The 23945-nt window shown below is 37.6% G+C and overlaps 1 protein-coding gene across 1 annotated transcript in view; it reads right to left on the minus strand.

The window, feature by feature from the left end:
• Nucleotides 1–23893, minus strand: part of BTLA (B and T lymphocyte associated) — a 62287-nt gene extending 38394 nt beyond the window's left edge. Inside the window, 1 exon segment of the mRNA XM_082394816.1 lies at nucleotides 251–23893. The gene's annotated coding sequence lies outside the window, so the exon portion shown is untranslated.
• Nucleotides 23894–23945: the final 52 nt, after the last annotated feature.

Here is a 23945-nt window from a genome sequence, read left to right on the forward strand (position 1 = left end):
TATGCTCCCAACATTTATATGATAGTGTTTAAAAAAGATTTTATAAGCATTTTTGATTGTTGAATGAAATGTTATTTGCAATGATAAAACATAACATAAAGGAGGCCCTCTTTTAAAACAATTGGTCTCCCCAAATGAAGAAGGAATATAGTATCCCTAGTTTAAATTATTATAAATTATTATATGACAATAATAAATTCTAATCGGGTAACATTTTTGTCCATTTTGATAAAAATAACATAAGTTCCACCTTCAAGAGGCCACCTGCATTCTTTGGCTGGTGTCCCCTTCCTCTATCTTCAAAGTTAGCAGCATAGCATCTTCAAATTTCCCTGTAATTGTGACTACCTTCTTCCATTTTTCAGTGGATTAGGATGTGCACCTCTTTGAGCAGGTCATTTTTTTGTCTACCAAATATATCTATTCTCATCAGTTGTTACTTGAAGACTACTCTCAAGAGGGGCATTAGTATGTCTAGCCTGCTACTCATAAATGAAGCAGGCTCTGGTGGCTAGGGAAAGCCCGTAAGCAAAGAAGTGCAGGTGCCAGCAAATTGCACCAAAGTGGTGAGGATGAAAGATATAGGTGGGGCTTGGACACCATCTGATGCAGTTCCTCCTGAATATAAGTCAATAATGGAAAACACAGGCAGCCCTTTTATTAGTTTTTGTTTTGGTTTAAGAGAGGAAGGAAGGAAGGGAGGGAGTGAGAGAGGATAAAAATCATAGTATGTCTATGTAAGGATATTGTTTATATGTAAGAAAAGGTTCATATAAAGGTAGAAGAGGGACACAGAGTTCAATAAGTAAGCAACCATATTTTTTAACACTATTTTTAAAAAAAGAAAGGCAACTGTAAAGAATCAAAGGGACTGCCTCCCTTTGAGAGAGATTTATTAAGAGAAACAGAATAAATTTTAGAAAGTTTTATGTTTTCAATGTAATTCATGAGTTCACTGTTCATTTTGGGAAGATGGGGGTGGTAGCAGCATGGTTTTGGAATGTTTCCAAATTCCCACATCAAAACAAACAGAGTAACTGCATAGCAAAACCAAAAACTCCTAGCATGTACAAAAAACCAAGACCAACAAACCCCAAAACCCCAGGTAACAAACTGCCCCACAGGCTACAAACGAGGACAAACTACACACAGACATAAATCTGCATGGTATCAGCTCTGTGCAAGAGGAAGTAGAGGGATGCAACAGGGCATGTGACAGACCTGAGAATAGTAGAACCTCAAAATAGCCAAGGAACTCACTGGAGCATACAGTGGGCCTAGCGGAAATAGCAGCTGAAACTGGGAGGGCATGTCTACTCCATTAGCAGGTAATCACAGGAGCCTGCTGTAAGAGGGCTGAAGAAGCATAGTCTCTGTGAACTTTCAAAACTTAGCCACATGGCTGTATCCCAGGACATGGCTCTATCCCAGGACATGGCCCTACCCTAAGCAGTAACTACTAAGGGTGGCATCAAAGTAGATGACAGGGGTGATAAAGGTGAAGAGAAGAAAGGGGTCATATGAAGGTGGGGGAGGAAAATAGAGTTCAAAAAGCAAGCCACAATATTTCTGAACTCTGAAGGAAAAACAAAAACAAGACAAAAAACAGACAATAGAGCTCTCTGCAGTTAGAAAAGCTACCTTGAATCATTCATCCTTCTAAAAATTTGGAAAAACTAATTAAGAAACAGGAAAGTATTGAGGTCAAATCCCATACAAAGTTATTATAAGAAAAGAGAATAAAGAACAAAATAACTTCCCTACCAACAATGAAAGCATGCCAGGGGATTTCCCTGGTGGCGCAGTGGTTAAGAATCTGCCTGCCAATGCAGGGGACACGGGTTCGAGCCCTGGTTCTGGAAAATCCCATATGCCGCGGAGCAACTAAGCCCGTGTGCCACAACTACTGAGCCCATGTGCCACAACTACTGAAGCCCGTGCGCCTAGAGTCCGTGCTCTGCAGCAAGAGAAGCCACCACAGTGAGAAGCCTGCGCACTGCAACAAAGAGTAGTCCCCACATGTCACAACTAGAGAAAGCCCATGCACAGCAACGAAGACCCAATGCAGCCAAAAATAAATAAATAAAAATAAATAAATAAATAAATTTATTTTAAAAAAAAGAAAGCATACTGGAAAGACATGTTCACAGAACAGATTTAAAAAGAGCTAAAAGAAATTAAATAACACAAGACATGAAAGAACAAGATAATTTAGATCAGAAAAACTCAAAATGAGGTGACAATTCAGAAAAGAATTAGAACTAAAAGAAATTTATTTTAGAAACAAAGACTAAACAAGAAGGAACACAAGGGTGAATGAGCACAACAGATAATGCGTTAATAAAATAGAAGGTGAAAAATTAGACAAGTTTTTAAATTCAAAAGAAATGAATAGGTAAAAAAGGATTTGAGAGAAAGTTAACAGTATTGAAAGTTGGAAAAAAAGATCAACTATACAGTCTTTTTTTTTTTTTTGGCTGTGCTGGGTCTTCATTGCTGTGCACGGGCTTTCTCTAGTTGCGGCAAGAGGGGGCTCCTCTTTGTTGTGGTGCGCAGGCTTCTCGTTGCAGTGGCTTCTCTTGTTGTGAAGCATGGGCTCTCTAGGCGTGGGGGCTTCAGTAGTTGTGGCACGCAGGCTCAGTAGTTGTGGCTTGTGGGCTCTAGATCATAGGCTCAGTAGTTGTGGCGCACGGGCTTAGTTGTCCCATGGCATGTGGGATCTTCCCAGACCAGGGCTCGAACCGGTGTCCCCTGCATTGGCAGGCGGATTCTTAACCACTGGACCACCAGGGAAGTCCTTGACTTTCTGGTGAAGAAAAATCAAAGCAAGAGAAAAACTAAAAAATATAATTAAAAAAATTTCTGAAATAAAAAATATTGTTATCCTAAGACTATTATGTGTGTAATATGGGATAAAGTAAGTAAGTATAGGATAATCTAATTGTTCCAATCCCTATGTCTCTGAGAACAGAAGTCTCTGTGACAGGAAGGAAATACAGATGTAATATCGAGGTCCAAGATGCTGTAGCATTCCCAAATTTTAATTGGAGATATAAAGTATTTTATCCTAAAAAATGTATATACATAAGCACAGAGCTAGGAGATAGATGGATAGAGAAAGGAAGAAAGAAAGAAAGGAAGACAAAAAGAAAGAAACAAAGAAAGAAACAAAGGAAGAAAGAAAGAGAGAGAGAAAGAAAGAGAGAAGAAGGAAGGAAGGGAGGGAGGGAGGGAGGGAGGGGGGAAGGATGGAGGAGGAGATGAAAGATGGAAGAAGGAAGAAAGAGAGAGAGGGAGGGAAGGAGACCTTTCCAAGCTCTACCCACTGAAGAGGCCTAGAAACAATGACCAACCCAGTAGCAGTGAGCATCTCTAGAACCCGAATTGTGGTCTTGACATAATATTTCCCATTTAAAAACAAAACAAAACAAACAAAACCAGCAACCAAAAACTAGGGCCTCTTGGAGAAACAGTTGATTCAGGACTTGGGGCAGGAAATGGACAAAATAAACCTGGAATATCTTGTCAGAAAAAGAGCAAGGAAGCTATGAAAGATTACTAGGGTTATACAAAAGGATTCAGAGTCAACTTGAAGAGGCTCCTATTGGCCAAAGATGAGACAAATAAGCATATAAATGGATAATTGCAATTTGTTAAAATCAATCAAATGTGAGGAACGAAGTAAGCAGGAAGAGAATAGACAGCATGCCCATCCTAGCAAGGCCAAGAGAGAAAGCTTAATGTCAGTTCAAGAGTTTTGTCTTCCATGTTAGATTGAACACAGTGACTACTGAATTATGACTCTGTTTGCAAAAATGATTCTAGGACAATCTATTACTCAAGAAAGATCAGAACAGCCATGGGCCTGTTGGAACTTTGCCCAGAGTAAGGGGAAGATTGCTGCTACTTCATAAAGTTTGAAGGAATGGTGAAAGACAAAAATAAAGTTATGATTTTTTTTAACATCTTTATTGGAGTATAATTGCTTTACAAAAAAGTTATGTTTTGATTATAATCCATGTGTCATGTTTATTCAACATACCAGTTACACACATAAATATATGAAATCTGTCCCCATGGAGCAGATAATCTAGGAAAGATTTTACATGTGTACAAATAACTATAATGCAAAATAGTATGAAATAAGTGCCACAACGGAGGCACAATCAAAATTCTATAGTTAAGTAGGCAGAAATATCACTTCTGACAATGCTGAGAGAAAGAGAGAAGAGTAAGATCTGAGTTGGTCTTTAAAGGAAGAGTGGCATTTAGTGGGCAGAGATGAGAGGGAGAACACGCTAGCCTGAAGAAATAGCTTGAACAGAAATGCAATATAGAAAATGTAGGGAATGTCTTAAAGCACAATGAGAGATTCCACTTGACTGGAAGGAGAAGGTATATGATGGAGGAGTGAGAGGCAAGGCTGGAAAGATGGATTGGGACCAGGAAATTGGACAGGGCCTTTATTAAAGATTTGGAATTTATCTTACAGTCAATCATTGAAGGTTTTTAAATGGGAGAAATTTCTACCAACTAAAACAGCATTTTAGGATGCCTGAAGGATGCGTTAAAAGGAAGGGCATATGGAAGCAGAGAGACCAGTGAGGAGGCCACGGCAATCAGAGAACTGAACTGCCATGGATGTGGAGGAGGTGAAAAGAGAGAGAGGTGCCAGAAATATTCTGAAGGAAAAATCAGAATGGGTTTTTGATGAATGATGATGCATGATTAGATAAGGCATTGAGAAACTGGAAGGGAGTAAGGATAACTGAGGGTCTGAGCTTAGTGATTGCAATGAGCTGTGACTGGGTTGGGGAGAAGAGAATTTTGTGCTTTATAAACTTGAAATGAGTTTACCAGGAGGAACAGGACAATGCAAATGAGAGACTGGAGTCAGAGAGAGGGGCTGAAGCAGGAAATAGAGTTTTGGGAGACACGTCTATAAATTCGACTCTGAGAGAGTAAATGAGAACTCAAGGGAGTGCAGAGAAAGAAAAGAAGGGAATCAATGATAGGCCCTTGGGGGAGACTGATGTTTGGTGTGGGCAGGAATGGATGGAGAGCAGGATGGAGCAGGGCAGAGACCCAGCGCTGTTCTCCTGGGTATGCCAGAGTCTCCCAGTGTTTAGGCTGCCCCCCAGACATGGATTAAATCAACCTAACTAATCCGCCAGGTTCTATTTGAGAATCGGCACCGTTTAGAGCAATGCTTCACAACCTAACTGTGGTGAAAGACCAGTTTTCTTCTTTCCAATTTGTTGTCATCAATACTTTTGTAAAATCAATAAAAGTTAATTAATAGAAAAATGATTAAGTGCTTGGATGTTGTGGCAATGTCAAATTGCTGTAAAATTTTCTGTGGGCTTACTTTCAATTTCTGTACTAACATTGTGAATATAAACACCAGTACACCCGAGTAGCACTAAGAAGAACTGAGTCAGGATACTATTCCGGGTTCTGTCATTAGCACTCTGTGTAGGCAAGCTTTTTAATTTCACTGGGCTTAACATTCACTTATTTGTAAAGTAAGGGAATTAAATTTGCCCTAAAGTCTAGAACATATGGTCCTTAAACATTAGTTGACACTGAAAAGGCCTGACTTAATCATTCTGCCCATACTCGCTTCCTTGCCCAAGTAAGGTTTTCTTCTTCTGGGAGCCTTTTCCTCCTCCTTTCTAGTATTTTGAGGTGCACTGTTGTGTGTTGAGGCTGGAAGACTAATCAGAGAAAAACAAGCCTCCAGGGAGCCAGATTTTCTGCAGAACTATTCTGAGCTAATCTCTAATTATCTCAAATTGCGACATAGAAATCACAGGAAATCTAGAACAAAAACACTAACCCTGAACCACAGATCCCAGCTTACACAACAGGATCCATGACTCCGTAGCTCAAGATTCCAGGCTACCAGCACCTTGCCCAGATCTGAGAGTGCACATTTCCACATCCACCAGCTGACTTGACATGGTCAGTGGCATTTATCATATCCTGTTCATCTTATATGCTCCAAATGCCAAACATAACGCGAGGCATGCAGTAGATGTTCAATAACTCTTTCTCAAATAAATAAACGAATGAGAAACACTCATTTCCTTCAAAAGCCTTCCGTACCCCCAGGCTGACACTACTAAGTTTTTCCTTATTCAGTGTCCCCTTAGCACTTACTCTGTGAAGAAATTACCCGTTTCCTGCCATTTGCTATAGGAACTGTGATTCACATCTCTAGAAAATACCTGTTTGGACTGAATTGTGTCCCCTCCATTCCCCTGCCTTCCAAATTCATGTTAAAGCCCCACCCCCAGTGTGGCTATATTTGGAGACAGGACCTATAAGGAGGCCATAAAGATTAAATGCAATCATAAGGATGAGGCCTCAGTCTGATAGGGCTGGTGTCCTTATAAGAAGAGGAAGAGGGCTTCCCTGGTGGCGCAGTGGTTGGGAGTCTGCCTGCCAATGCAGGGGACACGGGTTCGAGCCCTGGTCTGGGAAGATCCCACATGCCACGGAGCAACTAGGCCCGTGAGCCACAATTACTGAGCCTGCGTGTCTGGAGCCTGTGCCCTGCAACAAGAGAGGCCGCGATAGTGAGAGGCCCGCGCACCACGATGAAGAGTGGCCCCCGCTTGCCACAACTAGAGAAAGCCCTCGCACAGAAACGAAGACCCAACACAGCCATAAATAAATAAATAAAGTAAAAAAAAAAAGAGATGGTTCTCAAAAAAAAAAAAAAAAAAAAAAGAAGAGGAAGAGATTTCCCTCTCTCTCTCCCACTGTCTCTGCACACTACAGAGGAAAGGGTTGGTGTGGACACAGTGAGAAGGTGGCCATCTGCAAGCCAAGAAGAGTCCTCACCAGAAACAGACTTTGCCAGCATCTTGATCATGGACTGTGAGAGACTAAATTTCTGTTGTTTAAGACACCCAGTCTGTGATATTTTGTTATGGCAGCCCAAGCACACTAATATAATGCCCTTCCTTGATTTCTCCCATGCAAACATCAGAAAAAAGTGACTGAGATTCCCCCACATAGAAAGCCTCTAACTTCCCTTTACCACAACCTGAGGGGATCAGGGATAATATGCTTTGGGACGTTATATTTCATACCACAGAATCATCAGCGCAGGCATAGCCCACCTCTTAGGGACAAAGCTATTTTTATATACCGTGAGGCAAATACCTATACTAATTAAATGGTTTTTAACCTTTTTGCAGTCATAGACTCCTTTGAAAACTGATGAAAGTTCTACAGTAGCACTGTCTACCTGAACTTTCTGAGATGATGAAAATGTTCCATAACCTGCATTGTCCAATATGGAAGCTACTTAGCCAGAAATGACTATCAAGCTTTTGAAATGTGGCTAGTGCAACTAAGGAACTGAATTTCCAATTCAGTTTAATTCTTATTTGTTTAATTCATTTAAATTTAAATAGTCACATGTGGCTAGTGGCTACCATATTGTACACCACAGCTCTTTAGTGTCTAGGCTTCTAAAAATGCATATATATACTTACACTCAAAATTTTGCAAACCAGTGTTGGGGAGTCCAGTAAAAGCCATTAACAGCAATATCTACTCAGGTCAGGTGACCTTTATTAAAAACAAAGACCTATGCAAGAATGAATGTTTTTTCAGTGTACAGTTGATGTGTGGTCAGTAATTAGAAATAACAGAGCAGATAAAAAGCCCAATTTCTGTAGTCTAAAAAGTAGTCAACTAGTGCTTACTAGGTTCTTAATATACATATCCAGCTCAACCCCTCTGGCTAATGAAAGATGTCTATGCACTCCTTCTGTAACCACACTGATTCCTGTGCCTTTGGGGAAACAGAAGAGGCAGTACAATAACAATGGCTTTCAGAGTTTAATAAATCTGGGTTCAAATTCCAGCTCCCTTTATTTTAATCAGAATAGATTTTTTAATATACTAACAAACAACTCCCAAATCTCAGTGTTTAACAAAAGTTTGCTTCTCACTTTTCAAATATCTGCTTGGTGCAACTATAGGGCACCACTCCTTCAGTGGTGACTCAACAGGCTTTCTCCATACATAGTTTCATCATCTGAGTACGAGGGGAGGGGAGAGACTGAAGACATTTGAGGGACTTTTCACTGCTACATCTCATATCTCATTGATAAGAACTATTACTCAGCCCCACTTAATTACCAGGGAGATGGGAAGCAAACTTTTCATGTCTAGGAAGGAAAAACATTACACTAAATGTTGATGAACACAAAGCATTATCTTCTGCTATGCTCTCTAACCACATAAACCTGACAATTTAATTAACCTTTTTTAGTTGCCTCGTTTGAAAAATGGTGATAATTATATCTACCTAATAAAATGAATGTACATGTGTAAAGTTCATTGCACAATGTTTTGCACATTGTGGGAACTCAGTGATGGTGGATTCTTTTTCTTTACTGGAAAAGGGATGGTGTAGTAAACTTGCCACAGCCCAACAGACTCACGGAACAGCATGTCACATCATGTCTCAAACTACCATACCTCTGATCTAATTCTTCCTGCTCTTAACTATTTTTCCTCCCACTCAGTCCACCAACAACCCCTTACCTTTATGTAATTTTTAAGATGGACCTTTTGTTGTTTCTATTAGCAGGTATGGGTAATTAACCATAATTATCACAACCAGTAGCTCTAATAATTAGTAACTATACAGAGAAAGCTTTAATGTAAAATTATAATAAAGTCAGAGTTCTAAAATATCAAACTCATAGATAAAAGGTGCTTTTTCCCCTCTCTTCCCTCCTTTTCATACATACTACATAGCCTGAAGTGAATGACATATTTGTTATGTACTTGCAATTGTTAGTAAAGGCAGATCTGAATAACATTATCAATCACTTTGATCTAACTGATCTTTATACAACAGTATATCCTGCAACTGTAGAATATATATTCTTTTCAAGTGCATACAGTGTGTTCTCTAAGGTAGACCAATGCTGGAATGTAACAAGTCTCAATCAATTTAAAATTACTGAAAACGTACAGAGTATGTGCTCTGACAACAACTGAATTGAATTACAAATCAATAGTAAGATATTTAGAACAGCTCCCTAGTTTGGAAATTAAACAACAGACTTCTCAATAGTCTATGGGTCAAAGAAGAAATCATAAGAAGAATTAGAAACTATTTTGAATAGAATGATAATGAAAATATATCAAAGTTTGTAAATACAGCTAAAGCAGTGCTTAGAGGAAAATTTATAGTTTTAAATGCTTATTTTAGAAAAGAAGAAAGGTCAAAATTAATGGACTAAGTTTAGAGCTCAAAAAACTAACAAAAGAAAACTAAAATAAACCTAAAGTAGTAGAAGGAAGAAAATAATAAAGAGAAGATATAAATATCTTGAAATAAAATAAGCAAACAACAGGGAAAGTTATCAAAGACAAAAGTAAGTTCTTTGAAAAGATCAACAAAATCGATAAAGTTCTAGCTAGAAAGAACATAAATTTCCAATATAAGAAATAAAAAAGAAGTTATCCCCACACATCACACATACATTAAAAAGACAATAAAGGAAATACAATGAGTAAGTTTATACAAATTTGACATCTTAGATGAATGGACAAATTCTTTGAAAAATACCACTAACAAACACAGACACAAAATGACATAGAAAATCTGAATAGGCCTGCCTATATATATTAAAGAAATTATATCCGTTATCAAAATCTTCTCAGAAAGAAGACTACAGATCCAGATGACTGCACTAGTGTATTCTATCATATATTTAAGGGAAAAATCTTACATAAATCTTATCGGTTCATAGCAGAGAAAGGAAGTTTTCCCAACTAGTTTTAAGAGGTCAGTGTGCCCAAAATATCAAAACCTGACAAGAATATTATAAAATATAGAAAAAGGAGAAATAAAGATACAGAGAGAGAGAGAGAGAGACAGAGAGAGAGAGAGGCAGAGAAAGAGACAGAAAGAGAGAGGAAGGAAGAAAGAGGGAGATAGAGGGAAAAATTACAGACCAATATACCTCATGGACATAGATGTAAAATGTCCACAAAATATTAGCAAATCAAATTCAGCTATATATAAAATGGGTAATACATTATAACCAAATAGTGTGTATTAAGTTTAGTTTAACATTCAAAACTCAATGTAATTCACAAAAAAGGCGGAAAAAGTATGTGATAGTTTCAATAGATAAAAATAAAGCATTTAACAAAATTCAACACTCATTCATGATTTTAAAAGTCTGAGATTTTTTTATTGGAAAAGCAAGCCCTACTTGGAGTACATATATTTTTTATTTTCAGAGTCCCTTCAGTGTCACAAAGAGTAAGTTATTTGAATTTGCAAAAGTTAATGTAGTGGTGGAACACTGATGATCATCATTCAGCAAGGCAACAGGCATGGTAGCCAAGTATACCAAAAATTCTGAATTTACTATATTAAATGATTTGCAATTTGAGAGAGAAAGAGAGTCCTGAGAATCAGATCTTTAAAAAAAAACTCATAAAACTATGAATATAAGGGACTTTCCACAATTTGACAGAGGTCATTGTCAAGAACTGTAAACAGTTTTTACTGTACTTACAAGTTAACAAATCAGCCTGTCATGGATGCTGGCAGAAGACACAAATCTCCTAGGTCCGCTGTAAAGGACAGTTTATTTCTCGTAACAACAGCAGTAGCTAGAGTATTATCATTTTCTTGTGCTACTTTCTCAAGCCCCAATTTCACAGGATGACACAATGAGGGCTAGGTGCCACCTGCACACACAGTAGCTTACATTACAGAAGAGAAACACTGAGTTTAGTGAAGTCAAATCTCTTGTAACGGGCTGCAAGCAACCCTGCCCAACATTTGCCCCAGAGGGAGACATTATCATACTGGACAGTAAACAGATCCACCCTTTGCTCTGGAGGGAGACACTATATATTCCAAGGCTTTTTGCTATACAAATATCCTTGAAAAGGCAGTCCAGAACAAAATAGTGCTTAGTACATCTGCTTGCAAGATGTGTAGCAACAGGAGACTCATGGAGAACTGTCTCCTCAAAGGTGACATATATCTTATAGCTAACATAACTAATGATAAATATCAAATGCTTTTGCCACAAGAGCAGGAGCATGGAAAGGATGCACAGTCATATCACTTCGATTCAACATTGTACTGAAGGTCCTAATCATTGTAATAAAACAGAAAAAAGAAATAAAAGCATAAAGTTTAAAAAGCAAAAGCAAAACTATTTCTATATGCAAATGATGTAATTGTTCACATGGAAAATCCTACAGAACCTACAAAATGACTACTAGACATAAGTCAATTTAGTTAAGTGATAAAGTTACATAATAATATCATTAATATGAAAAAATCAATTGTATTTTTATTCATACTAGCAGGAATCAAATAGCAGAATACCATTTACAATTATGTAAAAACCAAAATATTCATTAATAAATTTCAGATGTTCAAAACACCTACACTGGAAACTACAAAATACTGCTGAGATAAATAAAAGAAGATTTCAATAAATGAAGAGCTTTACCATATTCATGGAGTAGAAGATTCAATCTTGTTAAGACGTCAATTCCCTCCAAATTTATCTATAGATTCAACACCCCCAATAAAAATTCCAACGGGATTTTTCTTGTAGAAACTGACATGCTTATTTATAATTTTACATGAAAATTCAAAGGACCTAGAATATCCAAAGCAATCTGGGAAAAAAAAGAAAAAATTTGGAGGACATACATTACCTGATTTCAAGTCTTCTATAAAGCTATATCAATCAAGACCAGGTGTACTGGCATGAGAGTTGACAAGCAGATTAAAGGTACAGAAGAGAAAATGCAGAAATGGGCTCATACTTTTAAGATCATTTGATATTCAACAAAGATGCCAACACAACCCGATGGAGAAAGGAAAGTCCTTTAAACAAAGGGGATGGGGTGTGGATGGGAGCTGAACATGGACCCATAACCTCATCCATATACACAGACCTAAAGTTAAACACAATAACTAAAATGATAAAGTCTTTAAAGGAAAAACAGCAAATAGGTTCACGTTTAAGGGTAGAAAGGTTTTTTCAAAAGGATACAGAAAGCAAAGAAAAAAATGGAAAAATTAGACCTCATCAAACGTAAAAACTCTATTCCTCAAAAGACAAAACTAAGAAAATGAATAGGCAAGCTATAGACTAGAAGCAAATATGTGAAAAACGTACATATGCCAAAGTTCCAATGCAGGATTTATAAAGAACTACAAATGAAAAATAAAGACTAACAGCCCAATAAATATGGGCAAAATATCTAAATGGACACTTCACAAAAGAATACATATAAATGGCCAGCAAGCAAGCAGAAAAAAATGTTCAACATTATTAGTCAACAGGGAAATGCAAATTAAAACCTTAAGGTCAAAACTAAAGCCACCAGAATGGCTAAAATTAAAGACTGACAACATCGATGTTGGTGAGGTTTTGAAGCAACTAGATCTCTCATGCATTCATGATGGGAATGTAAAATAGTATCTCATCTTTTTTGTGGTGAGAACATTTAAGATCTACTCTTTCAAGTATATGATACTGTATTATTAATTATAGTCACTATGCTGTACATTAGATCCCCAGAACTTATTCATCTTGTAACTGGAAGTTTGTACAACATCTCGGTTTTCTCCCACTCCCCAACCCCTGGTAACCACAATCCTAGTCTCTGTTTCTATGAGTCAGCTTTGTAAAATTCCATGTATAACGTGATATAAGACAGTAGTTTTCTTTCTGTCTGACTTACTTCACTTAGCATAATGCCCTCAAATTCCATCCATGTTGCCACAAACAGCAGGATGTCCTTCTTTCCCTTTGGCAAATAATATTCCTGTGTGTTTGTGTGTGTATACATATGTGTGTATACATATGTATGTATACATATATATGTATACATACATATGTATACATATATATGTATATATACATACGTATATATATATATGCCATGTATATATGCACATCTCATTTATTGATTCATCCATTGACACTTGTTTGGGTTGTTTAAATATTTTGGCTATTGTGAGCAGTGCTACAACGAACATGGGAGTGCAGATATCTCAAGACCCTGTTTTCCTTTCCTTCATATATATACTGAAGAGGTGGGACTGCTGGATCATATGGTAGTTCTAGTTTTAAGGAACCTCCATAATGTTTTCCAGGGTGGCTGAATGAATTTACACTCCCACCACCAGCACAAAAGGATACCCTTTTCTCCACATCCTTGCCAACACTTCCTTGTTGAAGAGGTAGGAAGATGAAGAGAGCCCTCCCAGGCCTTCTGACCTGGTATGGAGTGCCAAGCACCAGATTCCCTTCTGGTGCTTGCATAGGTGGGAGCTTCCCTAGCTGACCCTGGTGAAAAGAGTCGCCTTGAATGATCTTAATTCCAATGGCAAATCTGCTTATACCTTCTAGCTTCCCCTGCTCCCTCTCTAAGCTCATTCTTTGGCTTATCTCTCTCACTTTTTTCCCCCATTCTTTCCCAACCCAAACATTCTATATCCTCTAGACTGACCTGCTGATCATCTCATCAACAAAGAATGTGGATTCTGAGGTTGACACACTTTGACTCAAATTCTAGCTGTGTTGCTCATTATCTGCGTGATGTGGGACACAAGTGCTTCAGCTCACTAAGCCTCAGTTTTCTCATCTGTAAAAAGGGGGGAACTTGTACAATTCTCAAAGGGCTGTGGAGCTTCAGTGGGCTCATGCTATGGTTATTTATTGCTAAATAAAAAACCATCCTGGATCTTAGTGGGTTAAAAAAAAAAAGTATCTCATGTTAGAAAAAGATTTGACAGGATTTTTTGTTTTTGAATGAAACTACATATATATCTACCTTATGATTCAACAATTCTACCCCTAGGAATTTACCCAAAAGTTAAAAACAGGTAATGTCAGTAGAATAGCAGAGTAGAAGGATCCAATGCTCGTCCCCCCAACAACTACATACTGAGGAAAATAACTCTAGGACAACTCCAGAATACAATAAAGTAGCTTCAGAAATCCTGAGGAGCACAAAAACTAAGGATGGCACATAGAAGAGTGTAGAAAGCAAACCTGTGTCATCTCATCCCCCAGTGTGGCACTGCTTATTGCCAAGAGGGATGAGTGTGACCATCTCCTGTGGGGAAAAAAGAGAACCAGAGGATCTCAGCAGCCCTAATCACTGCTGAGGACACTCTAGCTTTTGCCAAAGACTCCCACTGTCTACACCTATGCTGCACCCAGCTGATGGAGCTGCCTAGAGTCACCCCCGCTGTCTCCTACTCCCTGCTGGGCCCCAAGCAGCAGCTGCATCCTCCCCCCAAGGGCCAGAGCTGCCTCTGTGCAATGCTGCCCCCTCTCCAGGGCCAGAGCCATATGTACACTGCTGGATCCCTCAGTTCCCAGTGCCAGAGCTGACACCCCTCTTCCACAAACATACACTCGCCCTGGACCCTATCTCTGCAACTGCTACACATGAGCCTGTGCCTGAGACTTCTGCTGCGCTACTGCTGCAGCAAATGCACATGCACGCTGGACCCACACCCAGAAGTATCCTCCTGGCTGTGACTTGCTCAAATGAAATAAAAACACAGTAAACAGCAACACAAAAGCATGTGAAAGCACAAATCTCACAAAGGTAAATATATAGACATATGTAGAGCTGTCTATAACACAGTAAAGGTGGTATATAAATTATTTTTAACCCTAATATAAAGCTTAAACATTTGTTTGTGGGTACACAATATAAAAGGAAACCAAATGTCTACAAGAACACAAAGTGCTGGGGGTGGGAAGAGTAAAAGGGCAGTGCTTTGTATGAAACTGAAGTTTTGTTATCAATTTAAAATAGAAGGTTATAACTACAAGATATTTTATGCAAGTCTTGAGCTAACCAACAAGAAAACATATAACAGATACACAAAAGATGCAAAAAAAAATCAAAGCAAATCACTATAAAAAGTCATGAGAGGAACAGAGGGACAAAACAACTGAAAGACAAACAGAAAACAACAAAATGGCAATGTTAAGTCATCACTTATCAATAATTTAACTTAAAATATTAAACTCACCAATCGAAAGGCACTAAGTGGCCAAATGAATTTAAAAGACCAAGATCTACCTATATACTGTCTGCAGAGACTTGCTTTTAAATTAAGGATTCATGTAGACTGAAAGTGAAGAAATGGTAAAAGATATTTCATACAAATGGTAACCAAAGAAAGCAGAGGTCACTATACTCATCAGATAAAATATACTTTAAGTCTAAATCTGTCTCTAGAGACAAAAAGGGTCATTATATAATGATAAAAGAATCAAGTCAGCTGGAAGATATAAAAATTATAAATACATAACACACTCAACATCAGAGTATCAAAAGTAAATACTGACAGATCTGAAGGCAGAAACTGACAGCAATGTAATAACAGTAGGGAACTTCAATATCCTGCTTACAATAATGGATAGAACATCCATCCAGAAAATCAATAAAGAAACAGCTGACTTGAACACTATAGATCAATGAAAGTTCATATACAGGACTTTCTATACAACAGCAGAAGAATACACATCCTTCTCAAGTGCACATGGAACACATTTCCCAGGAGAGATCACAATAGGTCACAAGTCAACAAATTTAAGAAAACTGAAACCATTCCAAGTATTTTTTATAACCACTTGGAATAAAATCAGATCAATAAAAGGCAAGGAAACTGGAAAATTCACACATATATGGAAATTAAACAACACACTCTTGAACTACGATTGGGTCAAAGATAAAATCATAAGAAAAGTTTAAAAGTACCACCAGACAAACAAAAATGAAAACACAGCATGCCAAAAACTATGGGATGCAGGAAAAGCAATAATAAGAAGGAATTTTTTAGTGATAAATGGCTACGTTAAAAAGAAGAGCACAAATAAACAACCTAAATTTACACCTCAACGAACTAGAAAAAGAACTAAACCCAAATTTAGCAAAAGGAAGGAAATAACAAAGATCAGAGCAGAAAAAAAAAAAAAAAAAGAGACTAGCAAGACAATAGCAAAGATCAAAGAAACTTTAGCTAGACTAAGAAAAAAAGAGAGAAGACACAAAATCAGAAATAAAAAAGACATTACAACTGATAACACAGAAATACTAAAGATCATAGGAAACTACTATGAATGATTATATGCCAACAAATTAGATAAACTAGAAGAAATGGATGAATTACTAGAAACACACAAACTATCAACACTGAATCATGAAGAAACAGAAAATCTGAACAGAACAATAATGTGTAAGGAGACTGAATCAATAATCAAAACCTCCCAACAAAGAAAAATCCAGGACTGTCTGGTTTCACTAGTGAATTCTACCAAACATTTAAAGAAGAATTAATACCAATTCTTCTCAAAGTCTTCCAAAAATTTGAAGAGGAAGGAACACTTCCAAACTTCCTTTATAAGGTCAGCAATATCCTGACATCAAAACCAGACAAGAACACTGCAAGAAAAGAATATTATAGGGCAATATCCCCAATGAACACAGATGCAAAAATCCTCAACAAAATATTAGCAAACCAATTTCAACAATATATTAAAGGAATCATACACCATGATCAAGTGAGATTTATTCCTGGGATGCAAGAATGGTTCAACATATGCAAATCAATAAATGTTACATCACATTAACAAAATGAAGGATAAAAATCACATGATCATCCCAATATATGCAGAAAAGGCATTTGATGAAATTCAACATCCTTTCATGATAAAAACTCTCAACAAATTAGGTACAGATAGAAGGTATCTCAACATAATAAAACCCATTTATGGATAAGCCCACAGCTAACATCATACTCAATGGCAAAAAGCTAAGATCAGGAAAAAGACAAGGATGCCCATTATCACCACTGATAGAATTCAACAGCAAAAAAACAACAAAAACAAAAATACGACCCAATTGAAAAATGAGCAAAGTACTTGAATAGATATTTTTCCAAAGAAGACATCCATATTGCTAACAGGTACATGAAAAGATGCTCAACATCACTAATCATCAGGGAAATGCAAATCAAAACCACAATGAAGTATCAACTCACATCTGTTAGGATGGCTATTATCAAAAAAAACAGAGATAACAAACGATGGTGAAGATACAGAGAAAAGGAAACACTTGTACATTGTTAGGGAATGTAAACTGGTACAGCCACTATGGAAAACAGTATGGAGATTCCTCAACAAATTAAATAGAACTACCGTATGATCCAGCAATCCCATGTCTTGGGGATATATCCAACGGAAATAAAATCATTATCTCAAGGAGACATATGTACTCTCTTATTTGTTGCAGCATTATTCACAATAACCAAGATTTCAAAACAACCCAAATGTTCTTTGAAGGGGATGTGGTATATGGGGATTGGAATTCTGGAGTCCACTGGTATCTAACCCAGCAGAGGCTTTTGACCTCTATTTAGTGAATGAACATATTTGGGGTCCATAGTGGTAGTTGCAGCAGCAGCAATATCAAGGGGAATAATAATAATCATAACAATTTTCTTTAGCATTTTCAAAATGTGTTCACTGTGGTTGTCATGGAGGCATGCCACTCAAATCTCCCTTCTGGAGAGAGCCTCCTGCAAGGAGTGTAATAAGCTGATGGCTTCCAGCTGCCACACCTTTGGGATCTGCGCACAGCAGTAGAACCAGGACATTCCTGGCAGATGGGGTGCTTCTCTAATAGGCAATCTGCGCTCCTGGATCCCCATTAATCTGTCTGAGACTTTCTTGGAGCTGTACTGCAAGATGAGGCTCTTTCTCCCCAAGTCTCCTTTCTTCTCTTTCTCTTTTCACAGGTGTCTCACCTGCATTGTGGTCTCTCCTCAACTACTGTTAATATATACACTGCAATATTATTCAGCCTTTAAAAAAATAGGAAACCCTGTCATTTGCAACAACATGGATTAATCAGGAGGGCATTTCACCAGAAATAAGCCAGATAGAAGACAAATACCTCAGGTTATCCTTTATATGTGGAATCTTAAAAAAAAAAAAAAAAAAAAGGCAAACTCATAGAAATAAAGAGTAGAATGGTGGTTTCCAGGGGCTGGGAGAAAAGGGGAGAGGTTGGTGAAAGGTTATATAAACTTTGTTATAAAATGAATAAGGTATGAGGATCTAAGGATAGCACGGTGACTATAGTTGTTAACAGTGCATTGTACAGTTGAAATTTAGGCAAGAAAATAAATCTTAAGCATCCTCACCAAAAAAAGAAAAAAAAGAAAAGTAAATATGGAGATGATGGGTGTGTTAATTGTGAGAATCCTTTACAAATTATTCATATATCAAATCATCACATTGTATACTTTAAATACATTATAATTTTATCAATTATACATCAATAAAACAAAAAAAATTTAATCCATTCTCATTTTAGGAAGGTAGATATGAAGGACATACCTCAGGGAAAATGTCAGGTGATTGAAACTGCAAGCAAACACTGGGTAAACTGGATCTCATTGTTCTTCAATAAATGAAGGGGTGAGGATCTCAAACATAAAGGATGTTGACCAATATCATCCACCTCCTTCCCCCATTAAAATAAAAAACCCAGAGAAAGTGGGAGAAGCCGTTTTTGGTAACTCTGCCATATCCAGAATGCTCAAATGCTTAATCTTGTGCTATTCCACTGCCCTCTGCTGGATGTGATAATTCTGACCTCAAAACCAGAAGTTCTAGAGTGGCAGCAATTGTAATCATTGTCATCACACTGGCTACAGTATGAATGTCAAGCACTGTGCTAACTGCTTTACATGCATCATCATCTTCAACCCTCCTAACAATTCTATGGCTAGAAAATGTTAGCCTCTCTTTGTAGGTGAGGAATCTGGAGGTTCAGAACCAAGGTCACACAATTAAAGGGAACTGGGAATTCAATAGTGGCTCTAGAGACAGCTCTTAGCTACTTCCTGTTCCCTAAATATAAACTTCATGCTATCAGCTGTACTGGGAGATAAATCTGGAAAGGTATTACCTTTTGAGACCAGTTGATTCACTATTAACAATGGAATCACAAAAATGATTTTTATTTTAAAAAGCTCCCCCAAAATATCTTCCTCTAATTTTTCCTTAAGAAGCCCCAAAATTTATCAAAAAGGAAAAGTTTACTCCTCAACTAAGGGCAAGAGAGTGTTTCTCAAGAGTTTCTCAAAGTGTGATCCATGAATCAACCTCCTTCATTAAAATCTTGTGAGTTGCTGGTTCAATACACAGAACCCCAGGCACCAGGATGTGTCATGGAAGTAGAGGACAGGACTTGCCGCTGAGAGATGTGATACGTATTAGTGGGATAGGGGTGGACAGAGAGAAAGAGTACGACTCCAGGATTTTTGGCTCAGTAACTGGGGGGGCTGGTAGTGACGTCAAGTGTGGAAAATTAGAAGAAGTGAGTGGGTTTTTATTGTTAGCAGTTCAGTTGTGGTAGTTGCTGTTTGGCAGTGAATATAAAATCAGGAGTTTTGGTTTAGACATGTTATGTTTGAGATGTCAAATAGGATAACCAAATAAAAATGGAAAACAGAGGAAACTACAAAGGAAATAACTGACTTTTAAATTTTACAATATGTTTAAGATCTATCCATGTTGTTTCATGTGTATCTATTATGTATCCAATTGCTGTACAGTACCTGGTATCCCTACCAATGATTAATCCCCAGATTGCTTCCAACTCCTGTCACCATAAACAGCAATGAACATCCTATAGGTTCCCTGTAATATAATAATAAATATATATGTTGGTCTCTGTCTCCAGCTCCTAATACAGGGCTCCTAAGATCCTTAAAAATTCCTAAGTGATAAGAGCACTAAGAATATCTTTGGACTTCCCTGGTGGTGCAGTGGTTAAGAATCCTCCTGCCAATGCAGGGGACACGGGTTCGAGCCCTGGTCCGGGAAGATGCCACATGCTGCGGAGCAACTAAGCCTGTGCGCCACAACTACTGAGTCTGTGCTCTGGAGCCCGCAAGCCACAACTACTGAGCCCGTGTGTCACAACTACTGAAGCCTACGTGCCTAGAGCCTGTGCTCCCCAACAAAGAGAAGCCACCGCGATGAGAAGCCTGTGCACTGCAACGAAGAGTAGCCCCCGCTCGCCACAACTAGAGAAAGCCCACGTGCAGCAACGAAGATCCAATGCAGCCAAAACTAAATAAATAAAATAAATAAATATATTTCAAAAAATAAAATAAATTTTAGAAAAAAAAGAGAACATCTTTTGTTCTGTCAAGGTAATTCTGGGTGGACTCTTTAATCGGGGCTCATAACCAGAAAGACAAAGCCATGATTAGAAGCTTAGAATTTTCAGCCCCACCTCCCCATCCTCCAGAGAGGGAAGAAGGGCTAGAAACAGAGTTAATCATCAATCATGCCTATGTGAGGAATCCTCTATAAAATCCCAATAGTATGGTGTTTGGAGAGCTTTCAGTTTGGTGAACACATCCACTCTGAGAGGGTGATGCACCCGCACTGCACAACAACAGAAGCTTCTGGACCCAGGACCTTCCTAGACCTCACCCTTCATCTAGCTATTCATCTGTACCCTTCATGTCCTTTAATAACTGATAAATATTGTGTTTCCCTGAGTTCTGTTAGCCACTTCAGCAAGATAATTGAATCTGAGGAGACATACTTAACGTGACCAGGTACTACCAGATTCCTCTCTAAAATGGCTGTACCACAAAGGAAACCATTGACAAAATGAAAAGGCAACCTACTAAATGGGAGAAAATATTTGCAAATGATATGATTGACAAGGGGTTAATATCTAACATATACAAATAGCCCATACAACTAAACATCAAAAAAAAACAAACAACCCAATTTAAAAATGGGTAGAACAGACCAGACATTTTTCCAAAAAGGAAATGAGATGGCCAACAGGCACATGAAAAGATGTTCAATATCACTAATCATCAGGGAAATGTAAACCAAAACTACAATGAGATATCATCTCACACCTGTCAGGATGGCTATCATCAAAAAGAACACAACAAATGTTGGCAAGGTGTGGAGAAAAGGGAACTCTCTCACACTGTTGGCTGGTATGTAAACTGGTGCAGTCACTGTGCAAAACAGTACGGAGGTTTCCAAAAAAACTAAAAATAGAGCTACCATATGACTCAGCAATTCCACTCCTGAGTATATATCCAAAGAAAATGAAAATAACTCAAAAAGATACATGCACCCCAATGTTCATAGCAGCATTATTTACAATAGCCAAATATGGAAGCAGCCTAAGTGTCTCTCAACAGATGAACAGATAAAGAAGATGTAGTATATATACACAATGGAATACTACTCAGCCATAAAAAAGAATGAAATTTCGTCATTTGCAACAACACGGATGGACCTGGAGGATATTATGCTAAGTGAAATAAGTCAGCGAAAGACAAATACTATATCACTTATACGTGGAATCTAAAAAATTTTAAAAAAGAATGAATATAACAAAATAAAAAGAGACTCACAGATATAGAGAACAAACTAGTGGTTACCAGTGGGTAGAGGGTAGGGAGGAGGGGCAAGTCAGGGGTAGGCGATTTAGAGGCACAAACTACTATGTATGAAATAAATAAGCTACAAGGATATATTGTACAGCACAGGGAATATAGCCAATATATTATAATAGCTTTAATTGGAGTATAACCTATAAAAATACTGAATCACTATGTTGTATACCAGAAACTAATATAATATTGTAAATCAACTACACTTCAATAAAAAAAGAGGCAAGAACAAAAATAAAATGCACAAACAGCTCAAAAAAAAATCTGTAGTTTTGTATCAATGTTAATTTCTTAGTTTTGATAAATGTATCATGGTTATATAAGATATTAACATTAGAGGAAGCCAGATGAAGGGTGTATAGGACTTGCAATTCTTCCATAAATCTAATATTATTTCAAAATAAAGTTATAAAACAAACAAAAGAAAAAACCATTACCATTTGCTACTACTTATGCAAATTGAATGTTTAAAAATGGCACAAAGCTAATATAAGAAATAAACTAGGTGCAAAGACTTGTAAGATTGCGGTGCGTAATCTGAATCCCAATTCTAAGTTCATTAAAACAACTTCATTGTTTATCAAACCAACCCCATTTTTCTTAATGAGTGCTAGAAATCTGAATTCATAAAAACACATTTATACCATTAACATATCCACTTTTAGAGTCATGTACCACAATGTTCACTGCAGCTCTATTTACAATAGCCAGGACATGGAAGCAACCTAAGTGTCCATCGACAGATGAATGGATAAAGAAGATGTGGCACACATATACAATGGAATATTACTCAGCCATAAAAAGAAACGAAATTGAGTTATTTGTAGTGAGGTGGATGGACCTAGAGTCTGTCATACAGAGTGAAGTCAGAAAGAGAAAAACAAATACCGTATGCTAACACATATATATGGAATCTAAAAAAAAAAAAAAAAAAAAGGTTCTGACGAACCCAGGACAGGAATAAAGACACAGATGTAGAGAATGGACTTGAGGACACGGGGAGGGGAAGGGTAAGTTGGGACGAAGTGAGAGAGTAGCACTGACATATATACACTACCAAATGTAAAACAGATAGCTAGTGGGAAGCAGCTGCATTGCACAAGGAGATCAGCTCAGTGCTTTGTGACCACCTAGAGGGGTGGGATAGGAAGGCTGGGAGGGAGATACAAGAGGGAGGGGATATGGGGATGTCTGTATACGTACAGCTGATTGACTTTGTTATAGAGCAGAAACTAACACAACATTGTAAAGCAATTATATTCCAATAAAGATGTTAAAGAAAAAATCCACTTTTGTTTTATGCATTAGGCACCCATGTAAAGATTTCAATTGGGAAAAAAGATCTTCTGATTTATGCCACCTAGTGGTGACTGAGATAAATATGACTGCTGGCTTAAAAAAAAAAGATTTGAAGGTATCTGTACTATAAATAAGGCTTAACTGGGAGAAAAATGTTGACAATGTGAAAATATCTATTACTACATATCATTTAGATTACAGGTATTCAAAAATACGATATTTCAGTAAAATCAGTTCGGAAGATTAATTTAAATAAAGCCAGAAGAGTAGCTTGCTGCCTACATGAGCAAGCAGGATATCTGATGTGTATTCTAAGATGACACCTATGTTTACATCTATTATGCCATATCAAACACCACCTTAATTCAATCAAGATTTTCATTATGGAGAGTTCCTTAAAACACAAAAATTGGGTTACAATTGGAAAAGGGGTAAAAATAAAGGGGCATTGAAGGTAAGGCGAGTATTCTTGAATGATGAGGAATACAAAAACAAACCAAGAAACGAAGGTTCCTTAGAGGCAGGATTAGCCACTCCCACTACGTGCAAGGTGGAAAGAAAAGGGACGAGGGGGCAATGTGGGGTACGAAGAGAATGTAAGAGGAGTCCTCAAAGGGCCTGGGTTCTACTCCTCGGCTCTCAGAGGGTGCCCCTGAATAGAACACACTTAACCTTTCTGAACTCCCAGACCCATATCTGTAAACAACAAAGGGACCCCTTTAAATTCTAGTATTCTATCAGGCAATCACCATAGGAAAAATATTCCTGAATCCTTAATAAAAAAAATAACTTTGGTGATACCAACTTAGTAAAACAATCCAGAAACAAAATAAGTAACAGCACTTAACGCATTTCCTGGCACACAGTAAGTACTTCATCAATATTAACTACTAGCAGATAGGAGACTTAGGGAGATGGTCAGAGAGGGGAAACAAAAGGAACAGAAAGAAGAAGAAGGGAAGATGAGTCTAGCATGCAGTATTTTCTAGCTCCAGCTCTCACATTATCACACATTTAAATACCTTCCTCATTAAGTGTGAACCAAAAATACTCTTATCATCATTCTGTATGAGATACTTCTACACTTAAA

Source organism: Balaenoptera borealis, assembly GCF_965194805.1.
Source record: "Balaenoptera borealis genome assembly, chromosome: 5".
NCBI classification, from domain to species: domain Eukaryota; kingdom Metazoa; phylum Chordata; class Mammalia; order Artiodactyla; family Balaenopteridae; genus Balaenoptera; species Balaenoptera borealis.